At 37.4% G+C, this 19,293-nt stretch overlaps 1 protein-coding gene and 1 long non-coding RNA gene across 3 annotated transcripts in view; one reads left to right on the forward strand and one right to left on the reverse strand.

Moving 5' to 3' along the window:
- LOC121014637 (uncharacterized) overlaps window positions 1–17,659 on the forward strand; it is a 21,736-nt gene extending 4,077 nt beyond the window's left edge. Inside the window, exon 3 of the long non-coding RNA XR_005783322.1 lies at window positions 17,610–17,659. This is a non-coding gene — a long non-coding RNA (uncharacterized LOC121014637). The remainder of the gene's footprint in view (window positions 1–17,609) is intronic.
- The window catches only part of LOC121014633 (coiled-coil domain-containing protein 7), a 246,903-nt gene continuing 231,573 nt past the window's right edge, over window positions 3,964–19,293 (reverse strand). The window contains exons 10-13 of one of the 2 annotated variants that reach the window (XR_005783320.1): window positions 13,580–13,690; window positions 7,417–7,527; window positions 6,941–7,077; window positions 3,970–4,074 (exon numbers count right to left, since the gene is read on the reverse strand). The gene's annotated coding sequence lies outside the window, so the exon portion shown is untranslated. Of the gene's footprint in view, window positions 4,075–6,940; window positions 7,078–7,416; window positions 7,528–13,579; window positions 13,691–19,293 lie in introns of both variants that reach the window. The other variant, XR_005783321.1, reaches the window with a different exon arrangement.

Genomic DNA, 19,293 nt, shown 5'->3' on the forward strand with positions numbered 1-19,293 from the left:
CCCCCCCCACCAACCCTCAGTTTATTCTCAGTTTTTAAGAGTCTCTTGTGGTTTGGGTCCCTCTCTCTCTCTTTTTTTTTTCCTTCCCCTCCCCCATGGTCTTCTGTTAAGTTTCTCAAGATCCACATAAGAGTGAAAACATATGGTATCTGTCTTTCTCTCTATGACTTATTTCACTTAGCATAACACTCTCCAGTTCCATCTATGTTGCTACAAAAGGACATATTTCATTCTTTCTCATTGCCACATAGTATTCCATTGTATATATAAACCACAATTTCTTTATCCATTCATCAGTTGATGGACATTTAGGCTCTTTCCATAATTTGGCCATTGTTGAAAGTGCTGCTATAAACATTGGGGTACAAGGTCCCCTATGCATCAGCACTCCTGCATCCCTTGGGTAAATTCCTAGCAGTGCTATTGCTGGGTCATAGGGTAGATCTATTTTTAATTTGGGGGGGAACCTCCACACTGTTTTCCAGAGTGGCCGTACCAGATTGCATTCCCACCAACAGTGCAAGAGGGTTCACATTTCTCCACATCCTCGGCAGCATCTATAGTCTCCTGATTTGTTCATTTTAGCCACTCTGACTGGCGTGAGGTGATATCTGAATGTGGTTTTAATTTGTATTTCCCTGATGAGGAGTAACGTTGAGCATCTTTTCATTTGCCTGTTGGCCATATGGATGTCTTCTTTAGAGAAGTGTCTTTTCATGTCTTCTGCCCATTTCTTCACTGGATTATTTGTTTTTCGGGTGTGGAGTTTGGTGAGTTCTTTATAGATTTTGGATATTAGCCCGTTGTATGATATGTCATTTGCAAATATCTTTTCCCATTACATCAGTTGCCTTTTAGTTCTGTTGATGGTTTCCTTTTCAGTGCAGAAGCTTTTTACTTTCATGAGGTACCAATAGTTCATTTTTGCTTTTAATTCCCTTGCGTTTGGAAATGTGTCAAGTAAGAAATTGCTGCAGCTGAGGTCAGAGAGATTTTTTTCCCGCTTTTTCCTTTAGGGATTTGATGGTTTTCTGTTTCACATTCAGGTCCTTTATCCATTTTGAGTTTATTTTTGTGAATGGTGTAAGAAAGTGGTCATTCTAGGTTCATTCTTCTGCATGTGCTGTCCAGTCCTCCCAGCAACATTTGTTAAAGACTGTCTTTTTTCCATTGGATATTCTTTCCTGCTTTGTCAAAGATTAGTTGGCCATAATTTTGTGGGTCCAATTCTGGAGTCTCTATTATTCCATTGGTCCATGTGTCTGTTTTTGTGCCAATACCATGCTGTCTTGATGATCACAGCTTTGTAGTAGAGGCTAAAGTCTGGGATTGTGATGTGTCCCACTTTGGTCCCCGCTATTTGGGGTCTTTTGTGGTTCCATACAAATTTTAGGATTGCTTGCTCTAGCTTCGAGAAGAATGTTGGTGCAGTTTTTGACTGGGATTGCATTAAATGTGTAGATTGCTTTGTGTAGTATTGACATTTTAATAATATTTATTCTTCCAATCCATGAGCATGAAATGTTTTTCCATTTCTTTGTATCTTCTTCAATTTCCTTCATAAGCTTTCTACAGTTTTCAGCATACAGATCTTTTACATCTTTGGTTAGGTTTATTCCTAGGTATTTTATAATTCTTGATGTAATTGTGAGTGGGATCAGTTTCATTGTCTTCCTGTTGCTACATTATTAGTTTATAAGAACGCAACTGATTTCTGTACTTTAATTTTGTATCCTGCAACTTTGCTGAATTCATGTATCAGTTCTAGCAGACTTTTGGTGGAGTCTATCGGGTTTTCCATGTATAATAACATGGTAAGATTTTTAAATAGACCCAGATTTCTTAATTAACTCATGCCACCCTCACAATTTAACAAGCTCTATTAAATTTCTTCATAAGATCAGGTCATTGGGTACCATATAATCTGAATATTAAGTGACAAATTATTACATAAAAATAGCAGCTACTGCTAAGGTAGCAATGATTGACCAATAGTGAAAACAATATAAAATGGTAATCAGTCACTCATTTCTGGACAATCCAGGTCAAGGCCTTCTCAAAGAGATCTATGAGTGGATATCCAATAATGGAGTGTCAAGAAAGTAAGTTGATGGATTCTGTACCAAGGCACTAATGGCCTGATACTAGGCAGTGATGTACCCAAAAGGCAAGTGAATTAGGGTCCATATGCTGATGGCCCCTATGACTAATACAAGTTCTACTGCTCAGCTCTTTCCACTGAATCTTGATATGAATCTGAGAGCCTATCAACCTTTATCAAGAACCCTTTGTTTTCAGAAATGAACAAGACTATGCATTAGACCAGGTCCCTTCACCATCAGTGGAAGACCTATGCTATGGTCAGAATTTAATGGGAAGGTAGGAAAGAATGGTGTTTCTTGGGCCTTTGGATACTGATGTTTTTGACTATGATCTTCACAACTCCTGATACCAAGATGTAGGGAAAACACACAATGTTCACTGCGTAAGGGTAAGAGATGTGGGTAACAATACCATTGGGTTTGAGGTCATTGTCAACGGGACCCTTACCTAGATCCAACTATGGATATTTCCCTTTAGATCACTGCAAACTTCCATTGTAATGGTCCAATTAGTATACATATTATTTATAGATGAATTGTCAATGTGAAGTCCCGCTTTGTACCAATTCCTTAGCCCTGATGGAAATTGTTGCAGTTAAGTCCATTTTAGTTAGCATGTGGAAGACTGAACCTATCCAATTACCAGTTTCTAGTGCCTTTGTCTCCCTAATTGCTGAGCTGAATGAAATGAAAATTCTCCATGAGACTATTTAACTATCTAATAATTCAGTCAATCTGTGCTCACAACTTTGGGTGTATAGAGACTCAACTGATTTATGCAGCTTAATGTTGTAGTACAGACCTTACAACTATGGTATTTACATTGTGACAGTGCTACAGTCTATGTCCAAATTTGAGGGAACTTGGATGCAGCAATTGCTATTATGAATGCCCTTTTTAGCATCCCTTTATTGTGGAAGATCATAATCAGTAGCCTTTGGGCATTGGGTTGTCATATGCCACTACTGTACTTCCAAAAGGCTGTCAAAATTCTCTGAATATCTTCCATCAACACACAAATGATGACATGAAAAAGTCCCACTCTCAGAGAAATCAATAGACTTCCACTCTATTGATGACATCTACCAACACGGACACAACTAAACAAATACTGATTGTCCTGCAGATCCACATATGGCAACTCAGTGAGGTTAGTATTACAGGCAAGGTACAATTACCTGGTACCCTAATAGAATTCCTCAACATGCTCTGTAAGGGACATGACATCTCATTTCAGAGAACAGTGCCCAGCTTTGCCCCTCTCTACTTTAACAAATGAAAGCCCAGCAATTGATGGGTCAATTCAGTTACTTACACTCTCATATTTCACATTTAGGGTCTGTGATGGCCTATCTGTGGGATAAGTAGAAGGGCCAGTTCCTTTCAGTAGGGCCATGACCAAGAACATGCCCCAGAGTCCCTCCAACAGGTCACAAGGCTGCCTTCCCACTGAGCCCCTCTAATCTCTATTGGCTCATTGACTTACAGAACTCAGGAAAATCTCTTCTCCCTGAAAGAAGGTAAGGCAGGAGGCCACTGCCATAGGTCAGAAGTACCCCTTTGGTCTTTCAAACTCATATCTCCAGGAGACAGATGAAAGGTATACATTCTTTAAGAGATATTATTGGCCAGTTACAGGGCCTTTGCAGACACTGAGTGGTTGCCTTTGACAAGAAATAACCATAGGACAGGAAATACCAACAAAGAATATCAATACTTCTCCCTTTGTTCTATAGTTATCTTAGGGTACTTAACTTTAGTCAATCTTTGATTTCTATAAAAAAATATGCTGAAACAAATATTCATAAACCAAAGAAAAATTATCTTCCAATGAATTTCATTTAAAGCTATCTATAATTACCATACTTACCATAGAATCTTTCCCCTTTGGAAGCTCTTTGTTTTTTTACTTGCAGTTGAGTTTTTGACATTGAGTCTTTAGGATCATGATTTCCAGGTACTTTATCATGAGCTACATAAAGAGAGGCATTTAGTCCAGTAAATGGAAAAACAAAAATATTGTGAGATTCCAGGCTTTCAAAATATTGACAAATGCACAGCAAAGTTTTCTCTCATTTTTAAAAAGTTATAAGTAAATTATAATTATAGGTCCAATATGAAAATGGTGAGAAGAGTTTTTAATGGATGTATTAAAACTGTCTCATTATTCCATTAACATTCATAGTTCTCAAATATGTCTCAATTGAGTTTTTATTTCTGTTAATACTTTAAATTAAAACATAATTATTGATGAAGGAATGAAAATATATATGCACAATATTATTCATTACAGCATATTTGTTATTGCAAAATATTCAAAACCACATAAATATGCAAACATAGGAGATTGGTTCAATAAACTAAGGTATATACTAGAAACTATAGTAATATCAATTATGGTACATAGTACGATCCAAACAACTGTACATGCAACTCTAAAAGAAATGAAGAAAAGATCCCATCAAAGTGATGGAGGAATGTCCAGGATATAATGTTAAGTGGAATAAAAAAACTGGTAGAAAGGGTATCTAGTACATTATCTTTTAGGAAATAACAGAAAGGAAATTTAAAAATAGATATTTACCTTTACAAAATTAAACATGAAAGATAAATCAGGAAAAAAAAGTAGTTTTTTAGTTTTTTCCAAAGTCACTGTGGACGATGTTTGTTGAATTTTACTAAATAACTTTTGATAGTGCTAGGCATGTCCCTCTCACTGAGGAACAGCCTATATTGTAGTATATATTTGAGACTCATTTTAATGAACAAGTATAAAAAACCTTCAACATTGCTTTGCTAGTGAGCTGAGGAGAGCATAGAGTATGAGGTAGTTTGCCTCCATCATTAAGGAAGTAACTCATGAAATTTAGTGAGGGGATGCATCATAGCAGACTCACTCATTCAGAGTGCCCTCACAGTGGCCACTTGACCAAGAAAGACAAGGAAAGTGGGGAAGGCAATAATGTAAACCCTAGACACACTTGGTCCTCAGCTCCTTTCTCAGGTTTGGCCCACCAATATTGAGTGTCCTTAGACCAGAAAGGCTGTTTGGATCACTTTTATAGCCACCTGAAAGATGAGCCACAATGAGCCACTCTGATGGTCCTTTTGTTGAACAATGGGGGGCAAGCACAGTAAACAGATTAGGAGATTGTTAACTAGACTCAGATTTCCAGGGTCATTTGTACCACCGTTACTGGTTTCTAGCTCAATTAAACCTCCTTATAAGGTGATGTCAATTGGTTCACAAGACAACCTGAATCCTCTTAACTGACAGATTTCAGGGCAAGGAAAAACCAGCTAATGTGAAATAACGATGTTTGACTAGTGAATGGAGTAACATAAAAATGTTAAGCAGGAACCCACTTCTGAACAATCTGATTAAGTGTTTCCCCAAGGAAAGTTCTGAGTCTGGTTACTCGACAATGGGGCCTCAGGGATGACATTAATGGACTCTCCAACAAGGATTCATGGCCAGATAGTGATCCATAGGTCACCCAACACACAGCCCCACTAGAAGCCAAATGGTGATGACATCTAAGACTAACACAAGTGCTCTTCTTTCTGCACTTCTTAATTTATCTTGGGATAACCAGAGACCTCTCCTCCCCCACGACCTACTTTTACCCAAACTTTGAGCTTTCAGTATAAACAACAATGAGAATTAGGTCAAGATTCCTATATCTCCATCTGGGGATGAGGGTGTATGCCAAGGTCATGGTTCAATGGGAAGATGGGTGAGAATTGCATTTCTAGGCCTCTTGGATACTGGTGCATATATGAATGTGATCCCTATAATTACTGACACTAGGATGAGGGGAAAAGAGATAAGGTCCAATTGTTTTGGGGCTGAGCGTACTAAATGGGACCTTTATCCAAACTCAACTATGGGTGTGTCCTTACAGGCCACTAAAAATCTCCACTGTTATGGCTTCCATTACTGAATGCATTATTTGTATAGATGTATTTTCTATGTACATCTCACTCACTTTCCTCCCCAAGCCCTACTGGCAACTGATGTAGTTTAGGGCCATTTTAATTTGGTATATGGAAAACTATAAGCCTACCAAACTACCAGTGCCTAGCACCTTTGCCATCCAAGAACACTACCTAGGGAAAAAAAAATTGCCTTCATTGCTGAGCTTAATAAAACAAAGTTGTCCATGACATTTTTTTCTCTATTCATAAACCCTTTCAGTCTGTGTGTAAGGCCTTGGGTAGCTAGAGACTCAATTTATTATCATCACTCAACACCATAGTACAGAAATGGATGCTGGTGTCACTTGGAATTGTGACCTTCATAGAAGTTTACTGCCCAAGGTGAGTGAAATAGGTATGCACCAACTGGTATCATAAATGCCCTTTCTAGCATCCCTGTTCAACACCGGTAATTAGGATCATAAGTTTACCTTATGTGTAATGGGTTATAATATACCCTTGATGTCCTTCCATAAGCCCATAACCTGGAAAAAAGCCCTGCCCCCAGATCAAGTACTAACCTTCCACTATATTTATGGCATTCTCCACTGGACCCCGACAAGAGTACTACCCAACAAGGACTGCATACTGTAATAACCCACATGCAGCAACACAGCTATACCATTAATATAAACAAGGCACAAGAACCTAATACTCATACAAAATATGGGGGCAAAATGGAAAGGATTACATTGTCTCACTCCAAATTCTAAGGGGTAAAGCTTTTTTTTCTCTCTCTACCCAAAAAATACAAAGGAGACCCAGTAATTGGTGGGATTATTTAGCTTCTGGAACTTTCATATTAACTATGCAGACATCTCAATGATACCCATCTATAATATTACCAAAAAGGCCTCTACCTTCGAGTGGGTCCCAGCCAAATGGATGCCTTATGGATCCTCCAACAGGCCTCTCAGGCAACCCTTCTAGTTTGTTCCTTTGATCCACATTTGCTTTTGAGTTACAGATCTCAACACCTTATCTACCAATTTGAGTTCTATGACAGAAGGACAATGCCACAAGTCAGAGGTGACTGGTGGGTTACTGAACCCAAAATCTTCCTAAAATGTATACACCCCTTGAGATACTACTGGTCGGTCATTGGATCTTAGTGGATACTGAGCACATGACTTGTGGATGTGAAATTGTCTTACAAGCAGAAACCAACAAAAGTTATGAATACTTTGACTTTCTTCTCCAATTAGGATATTCAGATTCAAAATCAAACTATAAATTTTCTACAAAATATATGTTCATCTACATATTCATGAACCAAAGTAAAACAATCTTCTGATATGATTAATTTAAAATATTTATGTATAATTATTATACTTACTAGTGACTCTTTCCTCTTTAGCAATTTTTTGTTTGTTTACTTGAAGTTGGGTTTTTGACATTGACTCTTGAGGCTCAAGCACAGGGTTTTCATCTGTTATGTTGTCATGAGCTACATAAAGAGAGGCTTTTAAATCACCATTTAACAAAACAGAACTATTGTGAAATTCCTAAGTTTCAAACTTAGGAATAGTCTGTAGCAGCATTTTCCCTCACATAAACAATTATAAATACATCACTATAATGTGAAATCTGACATGAATAAGGTGATAAGGGTTTTAATGGGTAATTGTTGGAGCTATCTCCTTAATTCAAGAACATATTTTGCATTAAATATTTATATTAGCCTCTAATTTTCTTGTGCTATTTATACTTTATGTTAATGCATATTAATAAAATAAAAGTGAAAATATATATACATTATCTCTACATTATTTTTCATTGAAAAATATTGAAAATTACATAAATGTTCAAGTATGGGTGACTGAATAAGATATAATTCTATGAACTATGGCATGGTATAAATTCTCATAAGTAATGTGATAAAGATCTTTATAAGCTGACTTATAAGAATTTCCTGGAGATACTAATAAGTGGAAAAAAGAAACCAGAAATGGGGATAATGATTTTAAAAGAAGGAAAATAAAAAAAGAGAGAGCAAAATAGATACCTTTAAAGCAGAAAACACAGGAAGCATGTAAGAAAAAATACAAATAATCAACTATAGGATGTGAGGGGAATAATGAGGAAGGAATGGTAATCTCTAAGTATACCTTTTTACTTATTTTCTAATTTAGAAGTACGATCACATTATGCATATTCCAACAATTGAAATAAGGTCAAGTATAAGACAACTAAAATGGAAAGAAACCTTAGAAAAAGTACTAACCTAAGTAATTCAGCAATGTATTATTTAACATAAACCCTCATTCTTCAACAAGAGAGTAGGGGGCAGACTACAAACATATAACAGAATCTTTCAATAGGTTTATTTTTCTAGTAGCATATACTAAGCAATTCTGAAATAATTTCAGAAACGTTGTAGGGATAAGCAAATTAATATGGTTGTTCAGAGTCAGGTTCACACTATAAAAGAACATCTGCATATGAAAAAAAGGAAGGGAAGAACAAGTACTGAGGGGATGGACTGAAATTTAAGATGTCCATGAGAATTCATGATTTCTAAATTAATTTAGAAATTAGTTGCTACTTTCAATTTGGCTTGCTATCTAAATATTTCTCTGCATTTGTATATGCATGTATATGTGCACATATGTGTATGTGTGTATAAATATGTGTATGTGTATATATACATATGTATATATGGGAGTCCAACTCCAGGCCAAAATCCTACATTTGACATTTTTACATTGACTTTGTGATACCCATCTGTCTATAGGCCCAATCATAGACAATTACAAAGTTTCTACCTGGCAGTACTCACAGTGGAGAAAGGGGGTGGAATTTACCACCCACACCAAGTTTAATGTACAGCCTGTGAACGCCAGACACTTGAGGTAGTTGCAGTCAAAGACTAAGACCCATCTTATGCATTCTGTTTCCATGCCAGGTGCCTCCATTAGAGGCCTTCTTGTGAAAAAGTGAGGAGTCAGCTAATACACTGTACTTTTTAGGCACTTCTCAATAGGCCACTTTACTAGGGATATTTAAAGATACCTTTCTCATTTCAACTCAGTATTTAGGACTTCTGTACTCCTAGTCATCCTACATCAATATTTGCAAGGCTCTTGGATTCAAAAACAGACCAGAACCTTTTGTTTGGGGCTTCTTCAGCTATGAGATTATCTTCCCCCAAACTTCACTCCCATCTGTACTGATACATCTGACCCTTTGCTGGTTTGGTTCTGTGGAGTAAATGAAAGACGTTTTCCTATTTAGACTCTTGTTTATACTATTGTAGTAAATGAATAAAAGCTTAACTGTTACTTTCAGTTGGGTTTGCTATCTAAATTGACGAAGTCAAAATTGGCAGCTTTTTCTCTGACAAATTGGCATATTCAACAATAAAGTAAAATTCTGGAAGGAGAACTTTGGGAGGTGCTAGTGAGTCTACAAGACTCTTTTGAGGGATACAACTGGATCATTCACAAAAGTCATAGGGTCCTACAGGGCACAGCATCAGACAAGACAATGTATCTCCAGAAGTGCTAGTGGACACTGATGGGGGCTCTCCAGGAGAGTACTATTGTATTATTTATATATACTTTACTTTTAAATTCTGAGCATGAACAATGGTCCTTCTATTTACCTCTCAATTTACTTGCCAAAACACACAGTGAGTGGTCAAATTAGATATTCAACAGATGAACTCTAAGCTAGGGAAGCAATACCTTGGCTACTGCCTTTGGTCCTCTGGTGATAGGACCTAAAGTTATCAGAGATCTAGCATGCTGAGTTGCACTCAATGCTCTTAATTTTAAGAACCCCTCCTTGTCATAGTTAGCCTACGACTCATTAATTTATTGAGATATGTTCTTTTAAGGAAAAAAGAATGTAGGGTCTTAGGGTCACTTGATCCAGTGACCTGAAGAGACCTTAGAGACTGGGTAGTTCCCCTCAATAATACAGGAGATAATCTTTTTAAACTTATTGAGGGAGACTAACATCTGTGGGGCTTATAAATACAAAACTCCTTGGAGAGACTGGACAACAGCCATGTTGCCCACAGAAGTGGGCATGGAATAGTTCCGTCAAGGTAGCAACTATTGACCAGCAGAAAAAGTGATATAAAATGGTAATTGGGCAGCTAAACCTGGACAAGATAAGCAAAGGTTTTCTAGACGAGATATATAAGTTCAGTTGCCCATCAGTGGGTTCTCAAATGAAGAGACTGAAGGACTCTTTACCAAGGTATTCATGGACAGGTAGTATTCAGGAGCACTCAAGGGTCTGTACCACTGTGGTATACATGGTGACAGTTACTGTGACAAAAACAAGTCTTATCACTCTACTCCTTACAATGTTTTTTTCTCTTCCAAATTTTTATTTAAATTCCAGTTAGTTAACATACAGTTAATATCAGTTTCATGTATAGGATTTAGTGATTATCACTTACTTACATACAATACCAAGTGCTCATCACAAATACCCTTAATCATTCATTTAACCCATCTCCCAGCCCACCTCCCCTCCAGCAACCCTAAGTTTGTTCTCTATAGTTAAGAGTCTGATTTATTGTTTGCCCCTCCTTTTTTTTTTACATGTTTATCTGTTTCTTAAATTCCACATATGAGTGAAATCATATGGTATTTGTCTTTCTCTGAATAACTTATCTCACTTAGTATAATACTCTCTAGCTCCATTCACAACATCGCAAATGGCAAGATTTCATTCTTTTTTATGGCTGAGTAATATTTCAGTGTGTGTGTGTGTGTGTGTGTGTGTGTGTGTGTGTGTGTGTTACATTTTTATTCATTCACTAGTCAAGCTGTAGTGATCAAGACAGTATAGGCACTGGTGCAAAAACAAACACATAGATCAATGGAACAGAATAGAAAACTCAGAAATGAACCCACAACTATAAGGTCAATTAATCTTCAACTAAGCAGGAAACAATATCCAATCAGGAAAATAGTCTCTTCAACAAATGGTATTGGGAAAACTGGAGAGCAACATGAAAAAGAATGAAACTGAACGATTTTCTTACAACACACATAAAAAAATTCAAAATGTATTAAAGATCTAAATGTGAGACGTGAAACCATCAAAATCTCAGAGGAGAACACAGGTAGGAACCTCTTTGACATTGGTCATAGAAGCTTTCTACTAGATACATCTCCTGAGGCAAGGAAACAAAAGCAAAAATGAACATCAAAACAAAACGTCTCTGCACAGTGAAGGAAACAATCAACAAAGCTAAAAGGAAATCTACAGAATGAGAGAAGATAATTAAAAGTGACATATCCGATAAAGGGTTGGTATCCAAAATATATAAATAAATTATAAATGACAACACCCAAAAATGAAAATCCAGTTTAAAAATGGCCAGAAAACATGAATAGACATTTTCCCAAAGAAGACATCTAGATGGCTAACACATGAAAATATTCTCAACATCATTCATCATCAGGGAAATATAAATCAAAACTACAATGAGATATTGCCTCACCCCATCAGAATGGCTACAATTAACAACACAGGAAACAAAGATGTTGGTAAGTATGCAGAGAAAAAGGAACTCTCTTACACTGCTAGTGGGAATGCAAACTGGTGTAGCCACTCTGAAAAACAGTATGGAGGTTCCCCAAAAAGTTAAAAATAGAACTAACTACTGCTAGGTATTTACCCAAAGAAATAAAAAATACTGATCTGAAGGGATACATACACTTCAGTGTATATAGCAGCATTATCAACAATAGCCAAATTATGTAAAGAGCCCAAATGTCCTCCCAGTGAATCTTGACAGGAGTCAGAAAGCCCAGCCAATTTTTACTCTGAACTTTTGCCTTTCAAAAATGAAAAATACAAGGGGATAGGCCACATCCCAATATACCCAGTGGACACATGAGGACCTCTGCTAAGGAAGAAGTTAACTGGGAAATTGTGGACAAGTGCATTTTTAATGTCTTTTGAATAGTGGTACATAAGTGGCTGTAATCACAACTCTTGACATCAGGATGACAGGAACACAAATAATGCTGTCTGGTTTGGGGTCTGAGGCCAACACCAATGGAACTCTTATCCAGACCAGACTATGGATGGGTCCTCTTGGGTCAACAAAAAATCCCATTGTTATGGCCCCAGAAAATAAATGTATTAGAGATATGTGTTAGAGATATATTGTCTATAAGAAACTGCACTCACATTCTTCCAAGCCCTGATGGAAACTGTTGCAGTTAGAGCCATTTTAAGGGAGCATAAGAAAACAGTTAACCTACCTAATTGCCAGCACCTAGCAGCACCTTTGTCTCCCAAAAATATTCCTGGGAAATAAGATGAATAATTTCCCTCTTTGCTGATCTTAAGACAGCAAAATCTCCTGGAAACTATGTCCCCATTCAATAAATCAATTGGCTTGTGCATCTGGCCTTGAGTTCATACTCAATTGATTTTGGTCATTCAATACAAAGGACAGCCCTTGGTACTAGCAGTATCTGACACTGACTGATGTAGAAACTATTGTCCACAGTGTGGGAACTTGTTATGCAACAATTGATATTGCAACCCTTTTCAGTATCCCTCTGCCTGGGAATTATTAGTATCAGTTCATTCTTGTGTAGAATGGGTATAACTCATCACTCATATCCTTCCACAAATCTATCTAAATTTTTGATCTGTCACCAATGCATAGATCATGACCTGGAAAATATCCTACTACCAGAGGGAGGAATAGCTTTCTATGTTATTGATAATACCATTATATTGGTTCCAGACAAGGAACTAACCAAAACCAAGGGCTAGACCTTGCTGATGCACAGGTGGTAACTTGATGGACCATTATTACAAAGTTCAAGAACCTAGTACCCAAATGAAATTCCTGGGCATTATTTACAAGAGGTATGGTGTCTCATCCCATTAGAGGAAACTGGCTTTGGCCCTCTATGCTACAACAATTATAAAGGATACCTGATAATTGATGGAACTATTCACTTACTTGCATGCACAATGCCCCCTATCACTGGGATTATAAGAAAGGTCATTTACTTTTAATGGATCCACAACCAGAAGAATGACCTGGAAGCCCTCACACTGAGGCAACCCTTCCCCTAGGCTCCTCTGATCCATTTTGCTTTTCGAGTTACAGATCTCAACAATGTCTCTCTTTGCCAGTTGGAACTTTAGGAAGAAAAACACTGCTACAGATAAGAGACATCTGTTGGACCTTTGAATCCATAATCTCTAGCAGTAGCTAGGTGAAAAATATACACCCTTTAAGAAATAATTAGTGGTCTATTATTGAGCTTCAGTGGATACTGACATATGACTCATGACTGTGAAATAGTCTCAATACAAGCAATTCCAACCAGAAGTTATCAATACTTTTGTTTTTGTTCTTTAACTATCTTAGGGTATTCATACTTTAAATCAAAGTGTAAAAATCTCTATAAAATATATGTTCAAATACATATTCATGAACCAAAGTAAAGAGATTTGATGAATATAACTTAAAATAATTTAGATTTATCTATAATTATTCTACTTACTAATGAATGATTCACCTAGGGAAGTTTTTTGTTTCTTTACTTGCATTTCTGTTTCTGACTTTGAGTCTTGATGCTTAAGCATAAGGTTTTTATCTGGTACATCATCATTAGCTACATAAAGAGATACATTTAGTTCATTAAACAGAAAAACAGTTCTATTTGAAATCTCTAGAGATCAAACTTATAACAAGTATATAGCATTATTTTCTCTCATTTTTATTACCATAATGCTAGACCCAGGATTTTATGATGAGAAGAATTTTAGTATGTGTGTGTTGAAGTAGTCTCATTATTTCATAAACATTTCTTGTCATAAAAATATATTTTATATTAGTTCCTACTTGCTTTGGATTATTTATAGTTTAGGTTAATATATATAGTCATAGCCCAAACAATTCAAATGCACGCATACAAGATTATTCATTACAGCATATTTGTAATTATAAGATACTCAAAAGCACCCAAATATATAAGCATATGAGACTGGTTAAATAACAAAGTAATATCAACTATGATGTATAATGTGGTACAAAGAGTTACATATGTGGCTCTAAAGTAATTTTAAAAATTACTATATCACAACTTTTTTTTTTAATTTTTTTTCAACGTTTATTTATTTTTGGAACAGAGAGAGACAGAGCATGAACGGGGGAGGGGCAGAGAGAGAGGGAGACACAGAATCAGAAACAGGCTCCAGTCTCTGAGCCATCAGCCCAGAGCCTGACGCGGGGCTCGAACTCACGGACCGCAAGATCGTGACCTGGCTGAAGTCGGACGCTTAACCGACTGCGCCACCCAGGCGCCCCAACTATATCCCAACTTTAAGGGATTGCTAAGAGGTAAGTTTATTTGGGAAAAAATGCAAATGGAAGCTATCAAGTATGCTTTTAGGAAAAAAAGAATGGGAAATAAAAAGAAAATATATACTTACCTTTAGAAAAAGAAACACAGGAAAGACAAACCAGAAAATAAAGTAGTTTGTCATCAAAAGTTGTGTAGACCCTTCATGTAGATTGCACACAATGACTACTAGATCTAACCATGTCTCTGGTGCTGATGACAACCTATAATGCAGTGAATTTTTCTCATGTTTAATGAAAAAAATGTAGGACCCTCAGGATTACTTTGCCCAGGGACCCAAAGAAACCATGAATAATTTGCCTCCAGCATAAAGGAAGTAATCTTATTAAATGTAGTTAGGGACAGTGGCACTTTGTGAAGTGTGTCACTACAGACTCCCTCATTCAGGAAGTCTTTCAGTGGCCACTTTGCCTAAGAAAGATGAAGAAGGGGTCAAGTGGAAGAAACAACATTAATACCTGAGACGCTCTCCTTCCTTAGCTACTATTTGGTCTTGAACTGGTTTGGTCCAAATAAGGTGAGTTCTCTACAAAAAAAAAAAAAAAAAAAAAATTGGACCACTTTTACAACCACCTACAAGGTGCTCTGCAAGCCACCTGATAGTTCCTTGGTTCAACAATTAGGAGCGAGTATAGTAAATGATGAGATTGTTTACCAGACTCCGATCTGATTTCATTCTTGCAACTCTCACTGGTTACCTAGCTCAATTAAACCTCCTTACAAGGTGATGTCAGCTGGTTCATGGAACAATCCAGATCTCAACTTAAAAACTTCCAAGCAAAGAAAAAGCAACTACTAGCAAGATACCAACTTTTCACTAGCAACCAGAATGATGTACAAATGATAAGTGAGTACTTACTCCCGGACCACCTGGTTAAAGTCTTTCCCAAAGACATCTATGGGTTTTGTTACTCAACAATGGGTCTCCAGGAAGAGATTAAAAAGCTCTCCATCAGATACTTGTGACCAGATAATGGTCACTGGGGCATAACACAGAGCCCCACTAAAGTCCACATAGTGATAATTCCTATGACTATTCCCTCCAGGCCTCCCAGTGAATCTTAAGATGAATCAGAGAACAACCTCCTACTTTTACTCAGATCTCTCAACTTTAAAAAATAAACAAGACTATGTGTTAGGCCAAGGTCCCTATGACCCCATTGGTAACATGGAGGCATTTGGCAAAGTCACAGTTCATTGGGGAGGTGAGGAGGAATTGTATTTCTTGGGCCTTTTGGACCAAGATGAAGGAGTAACAGATAATACTCTCTGGTGTTGGATTTGAGGCAACCAACTATAGGTATATCCCTTCAGCCACCACCACCCCAAACCCTATTGTTATGGACTCCACTACTGAATGCGTTGTTGATATATATGTTTATATACCTGTGCATGCCCAGCCCCTCTCCCTTATCCCTAAGCTATGACAGGAAATCCTGCAATTGTGACCATTTCAGAGACCTAATGTAGAAAACTCTGAGCCTAACAGATTACTACTGCCTAGCGCCTTTAGCTACCAAAGCAACTATTTGGAAGAGAAAAAGAGACAGCTTCCTTATTCTGAGCTTAATGAAGCACAAGTTTTCCATGAGACTATTTCTCCATTCAGTAGCCCTATCTAGCCTGTGGATTAAGCCCCTTGTGTCTGGAGATTCAACTGACTATTAGAGATGCAATGCAATCATGGAGCCCTGTGCAATGATGTTATTCAATATCATTACTGTCATGCATGTCAGTAAGCATGACAAGTCATGACAAGGTCAGCAAGCATTTCCCCTTGCGTAAGCAGAGGGAAATATGTATAAAGTAATTGATATTTCAAATGTCCCTTTCAACATTTTTATCCACATGGATGCTCAAGATCAGTTTGCCATATGTGTAGTGAGTTGCAATACACATGTAATGTCTTTCCACAGGCCATGACCTGGAAAAAGTCCCACTCCCACATGGAACACTAGCTTTCCACTATACACTGATACCCTATACAAATACTGATACCCTCCTTTGAACCTAAACAAGGGTACTATCCAACAAAGACAGAAGGCACATGGATTCACATGTGGTAACAAGACTGGGACATTAATACAAAAAAAAAAAAAAAAAGCACAAGGACCTGGTAACCAAGTAAAATCTCTGGGATTAAACTGGGAAGGGGCAGTGTGTTTCATTCTATAAGAGATAATTGCTAAGCTTTTAGTATCTCTAAGCCCCAATAAATACAAAGGAGGCCCAACAATTGGTAGGACTTTTCAGCTATTAGTGCTTTGGCATTCATCATGTGATCATCTTGATGGAATTCATATATCAGGATACCACAAAGGTCTCTATCCTTGAGTAGGACGTAATCATAGAATGACTCAGAGGCCCTCCAACACACCACTCACTCTGTACCCAGAGTGAGTCTTTGACTCACATTTGTGTTTGGGTTATAGTTCTCAGTAACCTCTCAGTTCAGTGTTTAGAGCCTATGGCAGAAGGATACTGCTAGAAGCCAGAGGTGCCCATTGGCCTTTGGTACCATAATCTTCTGGAGTCAGCTGAAAGGTATAATTCCTTTTTTTTTTAATTCTCAAGTTAGTTAACATATGTGTAGTCTTGACTTCAGGATTAGAATCCAGTGATTTATCACTTACATGTAATACCCCATGCTCATCCCAACAAGTGCCCTCCTTAATGCCCGTCACTCATTTTCCCCACTCCCATCAACCCTCAGCTTGTTCTATGTACTTAAGAGTCTTTTTTTAAATTTTTTTAACGTTTATTTATTTTTGAGACAGAGAGAGACAGAGCATGAACAGGGGAGGGTCAGAGAAAGGGAGACACAGAATCTGAAACAGGCTCCAGGCTCTGAGCTGTCAGCACAAAGCGCGACATGGGGCTCGAACTCATGGATTGCGAGATCGTGACCTGAGCTGAAGTCCGCCGCTCAACCGACTGAGCCACCCAGGCTCCCCATGTACTTAAGAGTCTTATGGTTTGCCTCCCTCTCTGTTTTTATCTTATCTTAACTTCCCTTCTCTTATGAAAGGTGCAATACTTTTAAGAGACTATTATTGGCCTGTTATATGGTTTGGCAAATACTGAGTGTATAACCCATGGATATGAAATAGTCTTAAGACTAGAGAAAAAAAAAACAAAAGTTATTAATAATTTGTCTTTTATTCTGTAGCTATTTTGGAGTACTCACAATTTAGGTTAAAATGTAAAATTGCTATAAAATATAAGCTCAAATACTGATTCATGAATAAAAGAAAACATCTTTTGATGAGTTTAATTTAAAATGATTTAGACAGTGACATCAGCAAGATGGCAGACTAAGAAGTCTCTGCCCTGAACTCCACTTAACACTGATTTAACAACCATCTATGGATAAAATACATTTATGAGAGCTCCAGAGTTTGGCTGAGAGGTGCCACCACACCAGTGAAGCATAGCATCCTAAAACAGCCATATTAAAAAGGGTAAGAGGAGCACCTGGGTGGCTCAGTTGGCTATGCATTCAACTCTTGATTTTGGCTCAGGTCATGATCTCACAGTTTCGTGAGTTTGACCACAACATTGGGATCTGTGCTGACAGTGCAGAGCCAACTTCAGATTCTCCCTCCCTCCCTCCCTCTCTCTCTCTCTCTCTCTCTGCCCATCTATGTTCATACTCTGTCTCTCTCAAAATAAATAAAGTTAAAAAATAATTTTAAAAAGGGCAAGAAAAATGACTTCACTTTATCTGTATCACTCCTCTACCAAGCCATCACAGCTCTGCACTGAAAGAGATGCCTTCATTCACAATTTCTCCCATGAGGAAAAGAGAGAAGTGAGTTTCAGGCTTCAAAATCCTTTCATGATGATCCCTGAGGCCCACTTCTATCTTTCCTCACCTAGAACACTGAAGGAATCAGCATGGCTTGATTATTTGAAGGCAGCTAAAAGATCAAGCTCTCAAATAAAAACACCTAGCTTTATACTTGGAAGAACTGGAAAGAGAAAAACAAATTATGATCAAAGTTAGCAGAAGGAAAGGAATAATAAAAGTTAGGGCATAAATAAATAAAAATAGAAAAACAATAAAAAAATCACTAAACTAAGTGTTGGATTTTTGAAAAGATAAACAAAATTGACAACCAATAACGAGGCTAAGAAAAAAGAGAGGACTCAAATAAATAAAATCACAAATGAGGACTATTACCTCTGATGTCACAGAAATTTTTTAAAAATTATAATGGAATATTATGAATGATTAAACATCAACAAATTGGGCCAGCCTAGAAGAAGTGGGTGAATTCCTAGCAATATACAAAATACTAAGGCTGAATCAAGAAGAAATACAAAGCTTAAATGGGTAAGTAACAAATAAATGTATTGAGAGTTATCAAAAGGCACTCAACAAAGAAAATTCTAGGATCAGATGACTTCATAGGTGAATTTTACCAAAAATGTGTAGAAAAATTAATACCAACCCTTCTTAAACACACACACATAGTGAGAGAGGCAAGCGGTGTGTGTGTGTGTGTGTGTGTGTGTGTGTGTGTGTGTGTGTGTAAAGGGAACATTTCTTTTTAAATCCATTTGGGCTGATATAACAAAATACCATGGACTGTGTAGCTTGTAAACAAGATAAATTTATTTCTCATAGTTAAGGAAGCTGGGAGTCTAAGATCAAAGATGCAGCAGGGTTATGTTCTGGTGAGAACTCATTCCTGACTCAGCTTACACCTTCTCACTATTCCTTACATGACAGAAGGGATGAAGGATCTCTGTGGGTCTCTTTTATAAGAACACTAATCCCATTCATGAGGGCGTTACCCCCATGACCCAAGCAATTCTCAAAGCCCTCACTTCTAATGCCATCACATTGG

Source organism: Herpailurus yagouaroundi, unplaced genomic scaffold (assembly GCF_014898765.1).
Source record: "Herpailurus yagouaroundi ecotype Mexico unplaced genomic scaffold, PumYag 203, whole genome shotgun sequence".
Lineage (NCBI taxonomy): Eukaryota > Metazoa > Chordata > Mammalia > Carnivora > Felidae > Herpailurus > Herpailurus yagouaroundi.